Source organism: Primulina tabacum, chromosome 4 (genome assembly GCF_025594145.1).
Source record: "Primulina tabacum isolate GXHZ01 chromosome 4, ASM2559414v2, whole genome shotgun sequence".
In the NCBI taxonomy this organism is placed as follows: Eukaryota; Viridiplantae; Streptophyta; class Magnoliopsida; order Lamiales; family Gesneriaceae; genus Primulina; species Primulina tabacum.
Genome location: NC_134553.1, coordinates 38,251,837 through 38,259,807, shown reverse-complemented (window position 1 = coordinate 38,259,807; position 7,971 = coordinate 38,251,837).

Sequence of the window (7,971 nt, the reverse complement as noted above, 5' to 3'; positions counted from 1 at the left end):
GGAGACCGATGGCTGAAAAATAGAAAATGATTTTTTATTTAATAGTTGTTTTAATTAATTAAAATTTGGGAGATTCTTTTTACTATTTTTGAAAAATAAGGGGTTTTGAGATGATTTTATACGCCGGGACGTAAATTTTATCGCTGTTGGTTTTCAACAAAAATACAAACTTTTTTGGCAACACGGGTAATAAATTCACAAACTTATTTAAGCAAAATTTTTTTAAATATTTTAATTAAATACTAATGGGCTAAGTGGGCTTAATTAAGTTGTTAATGGGCCTAAACTAGCAATTAGAATTTAATTAGGATTCTAAGCATTATTTAAAAGTTAAAACCCTACACCTTGCAAACAAGACACGGCCACACACTCTTAAATTCAGTAAACTCTCTCCCAAAAGCACAACACACACGGCACAAACTCACTGCAAGGTGGAAGGATTTTTCGAAGGGGTTAAAGGAAAAGCTAGCCAAGGTTCCTCTCCGTTCTTCGTCGTCAACGGTTTTTCTAGCGTTTAAAATGCAAAGGCACGTCATACATCTCCTTTTCTCGTCTATCATATCATATTATTGTTTAAATTATAAGCATGAGATTTTTATGAATGATACCCAGGGATGAACCCATCAAGATCCGGCCCAAATTCCCGGCCCATCATTAAGGCCCACAGGTGAATGGCCCATGACAAGCCCAGGTATTCTTCTATAAATACCAGGTTGGAGCGTATGATTATTGAATTCACTATATTATTTTCAGCAGCGCCCTTAGCTGCTCCCCCATATATCCTCAGTCTCTGACTTGAGCGTCGGAGGGGCTACGCCAGGATACCCTCCTGGCCCCCTCCTAACGGTCTTATTTGTGATTTCAGGCCCAGGGTAATTTTGGAGCCCGTGTCTGGATTAGTGACGCTTGCGTGGATCGGACCCTAAATTTCCCGTGAGTAATGAAATTAAGAAAATGTCAAAAACGAGGAATGTTACGCCCAGGGGTAAAACAATATTTTTACACATAAAAATTAGTAAACATCATTGCAGTGCCCTGAATGCTATTTTATGTGCTAATATGATTATTTTCTATAGTTATGGATGTTTATGGAAATTTTTTTTATGTTAAAATGATATTTCAAATGTTTATGAGATTTTATATGTTAAAATGATATTTTAAATGTTTAGGGAATTTTATATGTTTATGATTTAACATGTCAAAATGTTATTGTAAATGTTTTGAGGTTAAAATGTCATTTTAAATGTTTATGATTAAATTATGTTTTTAAAATGTCTATTTGATTTTTATGATTTAAGGAAGACATTTAAAAGACATGTTGCATGCTTGGTTTCAAAAATAAAATGTTATGTTATGCATGATTTTTATAAAGTGGTGAGAATATAAATGTTGAAGGAAGTGAAGTGATTGTGACTAATTCGTTAATGATGGCGACGTCGTGAGGGTTATGGTCCCAGTGGGAGCCCGACGATCGTGTTTCCATTATTACGAATATGAGGTTATGAGCTTTGGGGTAAGAATGGGAATATCGTGAAGGGAGAAGGCCCCAGAGGGAGCCCATTCATGGGAGAAGGCCCCAGAGAGAGCCCCGACGATCGTATTTCTATTCGATCATGTTAGGCCATGGCCTAGTTGACCGGTGAGAGTGTTGCTGGTGTCCCCCGTCGCCCAGTACTGTGGTTTTATGTAGATGGATCCATCGTCATGTCATGTCATGTTGAGGAAAGTCACAATTAACGATCTAAATTCAACAAAGGAAAAAGAAAAAAAGAGGAAATGTTCATGATTATGTTTAAGGTTTTATGTCATGTCATGTTGAGGAAAATGAAATTCATGTTTGCATGTTATGAAAATGTTTATGTTGAAGTTTTATGCATCATGAAAATGTTTACAAAAATGTTTATGTTTATGCATCTTCATGAAAACGATATTTTAAGTACAAGTATTTTTCACCGTTATGTGTTGACTGTATTACGTATTACTCGTTATCAAGATTATGGTGTGTTGAGTCTTTAGACTCACTAGGTGTGATGGATGCAGGTTATCATGATAATGCTAATGGAGGTCTTGATGGTTGATCCGACTGGACTGAAGGTGCACATGACCCGAGGACCGACGCTAGTTTCCGCATATATGTTATGATTTATGTTAAAAGATTTTATGACTTTTATCATGAGTATGAGTGGTTTTTGAGAGGTTATAGTATGAGCTATATTTTTCAAATGTTATTTTTAGATTTAGAAAAATGTTAGTTGGTTGTATATTTTAAAATGATGTCAAAAGTATTTTATGAAATTTTATGGTTCGGCCGATGCTATGTGAGGTTTAAAAAAAAATATTTCTAGTACTTTTAAAGCAATAAAAAGGGCAGGACGTTTCAAGAAAGTTAGCACTTGTGTGGCCCTCAATGGTTCATTGATACAACTAACCGTGAGTTCACATCTTAATGTGATTCGGGACTAAGCATGTCCTTATATGAGCATACCCAAATTGCTCCATTCTTAATTATCAACTCCTTGATAATAAGAACGTCAGAACTCAAGTCTGATAGTAACCAACCAATCATGTCAAACGCCTAGCTGCATCGCTTACATGATTCCCTAGGTATCAAATGATAGTGCCTGCAAAAACCATTCTATTATATTTAGCGTACAGTACGGTCCCTTCATCTCATATATCCCGACCAATTCGACAACTATTGGTATATCGAGAGCTGTCATAGAATCAATACTATGTGTCATGTCGTAGTTGCATCAATGGTGTAATATAAGAAACCCCTTTCTTAATTACCACCATACTCTGATCAGAGATTTAAAACTACATACACATAGGATATCCATACCCGAAGGTAAGCGGTGAATCCCCGACTACAATGCATCGACTCCTATATGTTTCGACAAAACACCCAACCTTGCCACCTAATGACCCCATATGAGTCGGTAAACGAGTTAAAGTGCAATGCTAGCATATAGAGCCTCAATGTTGTCCCAAGTCATAAGGACTAATGGTGTACAACCATAAATTAGGACGTTTCCACTCGATAAGTGAGAACCACTTGGAAAGTCCTTTATGGAGGGTTGTTCAGTGCACTCAACAAGGAGCACCTATCTGCATGTTCGAACATCACAATGTCCCCTACTAATGAAACATGGTACTCACATCGCAGATACTAGTCTCGAACTCGAGCGGCCTATATCCTTCTTAGCGGCGGCTGAATCGACTAGGAACTGTTTAGAATATACAGTATTGTAGATATGAGTTTCATGATACTCATCATATGAGCATCTCATATTCTTTCTACTATTTGTATATTCAAGGACTTTATCTATGCAACTAGCATGGGTATACAGATAAAGATGTGCCAAAACAATAATTTCAAATATTATTAAAATAAAGATTGTTTATATATAGAGTTTGAACCTGAACCCTCGGCCAACACTTGGCTCGACGGGCACCTACTCTTACACGTTTGTTCTTGAAGACTTGGGAAACAGGAATGTCCTCTCTGGATTCGTCATCGGAGCTAGATTTTAAAATAAGCTTCCTCTTGGTTTCTTTGGGAGTAGAGAGAGTCTTTGATTGTTTCTTTTGTTTCACAAATTCTACCCTAGTCTCTGTTTTGATGGAGACTATCTCTTCATCAGCCGGTCGATTTTTCTTGATGAATTTTTCAACAGTAACCCAGTTGAACAGCTTGGTATTTCCAACTTCAGTCATATCAACCGGTTGAACCCCTGCATCAATCAGCATGTGACAGATTTGAACCGCAAAGCTCTGCGATTGGTTTTCTTTCTTGACAATAGCTACCAGTGTCTTGAATAGTACATCAGACCAGTTGATCTGCAGATTAGATTAGATGGTGGCCATAACAAGAAATTTCTCTAAAGTTATCTTGTCATATGCACCAGCCTTGGCAAGAACTCCTTTCGCCACAATATCAGCCAACAGCCTGAATTCGATCTTCAAATCGCGTTTTTGACAAGTTGGAGATTAAATTGGAGAGTCTGTGGTTGAGAAAGTACTTCGCCAAATATCAATATTTCCTACTGGAAGTAAGGAGAAATCAGTAATTCCAACCGTGGGTAAGCTAAAAAAATCAGCAAACACCTTCTGGGTGAATTGGAGATTTTTGTTTTGAACAACACAAACAATTTCTCCGTTCTTCATGTATGCAGAATCGAAGAATTCATTCAATAAAGTGTCGGAGTATTTGTTACTGCAAACCAGAAAGGAACGAAGCCCAGAAGATTATGACATATGAAACATGGCTTGCATAGGCTTGTTGGGCATGGCAAATACTGATGCGAAGTTGACAACAACTGTGTTTTGAGCAATGGAGGCAGCCATAATCTTGATTGAAGGAGAAAGGTCGAGAGAAACACCTGCAAGATGAGCTTAAGTGCAATCTTGTATGATGATAGCAAGATAAGACTAAAAATGCTGCCAATTGAGTATGTATTTTCGGTTCAGAGAGTCACAGACCAGTCCACGTGCAGGACTATTAGTGAATGAATTTTTTGAAAATTTTGAATAAAATTTTGGACGGCGGTAAAATGATTAATTTCAAATTTCAAAAAAATAACCGTCACGTCAATAGGGGCAGACGAAGATTTTGAGTAATTTTTACGAAATGACGTGGGAGTATCGTGCCCAAAGAAAATGAACCGGCTGATTAATGTGATTAGAGAGGAAGAGGTTGAGAAGTCTATTTAATTATTGACTTAACCGATATTCCCCCTAAACATGTGGATTAAAAATATTCTTGGGAGATGAACTGGCGGTATCTTGACAGAAAACTCTTCAAATCCCCGTGTCAGTCATAATGAGAGAGACCCTTCGTATGGTTCTTATCTATAAATACAGGTAGAGGGGTTAGCTACACAATCACTTGAAATACAAAGCAGATAAAAGCAGGATGGATAAGGGAAGTGGTTCAAGCGAGCCAGACGTAGAAAAATCGTTCATGGATTCAATTTTGGCCTCTCGCAAAATAGCTTTGGAGGACAGCGTCTTGGAGAAGACGCTGTCAACCTGGACTCCAGGAGCTTCAGTCCTCCCTCAGGGAAGGGCTGGTTGCTACCCCCAAAGGGGTGGCTACTCTGAAGAAGTATCAGCGACGCCTCCGCGTTGCTGATGCCGCAGACGTCTTCTTTGAGGACGACGTCTACCTCCTCATGCTCCTAAAGGAGCAGAGGACTCTAAGAAGGATTGCCCTCTCAGAGGACTTTATGCGCACCTCCATCGGAGGGCTTACCACCTGGTTGGCCTTCTGGAGGAGGGCGGTTAAAAAAGAAATTTCGGTTGTATGCGTCCGTCTGAATTAATAAAATTTCCTATTATGTATTTCTGGTAGTCTTTTTGTCTCTCTTTTTTATTTCCTGTATTACAAACTGAACACACACAAGAAATAATCATATCAAGATAAATTGATTAATCCAAGCATGATAAAGATAAAAAATTGTATATTAATTAAATGTTTTATAATATAAATATATAGTTTTTGTTTTATTAAATGTTTAAATATTATATGTTTTATAATAAATTGTATAAAATATAAGTTGTTGTGTAATTATAAGTTTTTACTTTTTTTTACAGGTTCGATAAAACAAGAATAAACTTGGCGTTGCAAATGGGATTAAGATGATTCTTGGACCTGTAGAAAGTTGATGTTAATATTTACAATATTGGTGGCAAGCATGAGATAAAAATCTTCTCACAAGTGGGATCAAATTAATGAAAGATGATCGATTAAGGTGCCCAAATGCGCGACGGAAACTTAAAAATTGTTTTTCAACAAGAAAACCGAGCACCCTAATCCTATAATGTGTAGCAAATACGAAAAATACAATATGACATACATAGGGTGTTTTAAGAAAATATACCTATCAATCTTAAAAGATTGATGTTGGCTCCAACTTAGTTGATATACAACTAAGCTCTTGATGGCAAGACAATCTACAAGCCTCCTTTCTTCAAAATTAGGCCCACCACCAACTAGCTAGAACCCCTCTTATTTTGCACTAGAAAAATAAGAGGATTTTTCTTTGAGAAGTATCTTCTTTCCTCAACAATTGAAGAACAAAAATTGGAGACAAAAATGGAGCAAATTTCGGCCAAATTGAGGGGGGGAGAGAAAGGGGAAGACTTTTCTTGGTTGTGGAAAAAGTTAAAGCAAAAAGGTGCATGTGCATGCCATGCAATTAACTAAAAAGTTGTCTCTAACTCTTCACCTTCCTAGCATGCTTTTTACTTGGGCTTGTAACAATTACAAGGCCCATGGACTTTTATTTAAATTGTCTCAAACACATTTGAGACCATTTAACCTTTACTTGATATTACTCAAGTCCACTAGTTTAATAATTATTTCTAATTGGGCTCTACTAAGCCTAATGCTATTTAATTAATCCAACACTTGAATTAATTTAATTATTTGGACTTTACTAGGTCCACTAGTGTTTAATTAATTCAACAATTGAATTAATTTAATTTAGTCCATAATAATGTTTATGAAAATCACAATTTTCAAATACATTATTCATTTGGCCAACTTTTAATTTAGGAACACTTCCACAAATTAAAAGTTACATTTTCCTCATAGAAGTCATACTTCTATTTTTCCTTACGCTTATAAACTCCTTTATAAGCCGTTCAACACATTGAACTATTTTACTTCTCAACGGGATCTAGAAAGCTAGCACTTGTGTGGTCCTCAATGGTTCATTGATACAACTAACCGTGAGTTCACATCTTAATGTGATTCGGGACTAAGCATGTCCTTATATGAGCATACCCAAATTGCTCCATTCTTAATTATCAACTCCTTGATAATAAGAACATCAGAACTCAAGTCTGAAAGTAACCAACCAATCATGTCAAAGGCCTAGCTGCATCGCTTACATGATTCCCTAGGTATCAAATGATAGTGCCTGCAAGAACCATTCTATTATAGTTAGCGTACAGTACGGTCCCTCCATCTCATATATCCCGACCGATTCGACAACCATTGGATCGAGAGTTGTCAATGAATCGATACTATGTGTCATGTCGTAGTTGCATCGATGGTGTAATCTATGAAACTCCTTTCATAATTACCACCATACTCTGATCAGAGATTTCAAACTACATATACATGAGATCACATAGGATATCCATACCCGAAGGTAAGCGGTGAATCCCTGACAACAATGCATCGACTCCTATATGTTTCGACAAAACACCCAACCTTGCAACCTGATGACCCCATGAGAGACGTTAAACAAGTCAAAGTGTAATGCTAGCAGATAGAGTATCAATGTTGTCCCGGATCATAAGGACTAATGGTATACAACCATAAACTAGGACGTTTCCACTCGATAAGTGAGAACCACTTGGAAAGTCCTTTATGGAGGGTTGTTCAGTGCACTCTACAAGGAGCACCTATCTGCATGCTCGGACATCACAATGTCCCCTACCAATGAAATATGGTACTCACATCGCAGATACTAGTCTCGAACTCGAGCGGCCTATATCCTTCTTAGCGGCGGCTGAATCGACTAGGAACTATTTAGAATATACAGTATTCCAAATATGAGTTTCATGATACTCATCATATGAGCATCTCATATTCTTTCTACTATTTGTATATTCAAGGGCTTTATCTATGCAACTAGCATGGGTATACAGATAAAGAAGTGCCAAAACAATAATTTCAAATATTATTAAAATAAAGATTGTTTATACATAGAGTTTAAACATGAACCCTCGGCCAACACTTGGCTCGACGGGCACCTACTCTAACAATCTCCCACTTGCACTAGAGCCAACTGCCCATATGCTTCAAACCCATCGATTCGCGATGCTTCTCAAACAATGGTCCAGGTAAATGCTTAGTTAGCGGATCAACAACATTATCTGCGGAGCCGACTTTGTCAATCGAGACATCTCCTCTTTCCACAATCTCTCGGAGGATGTGGTACTTTCTCAATACATGTT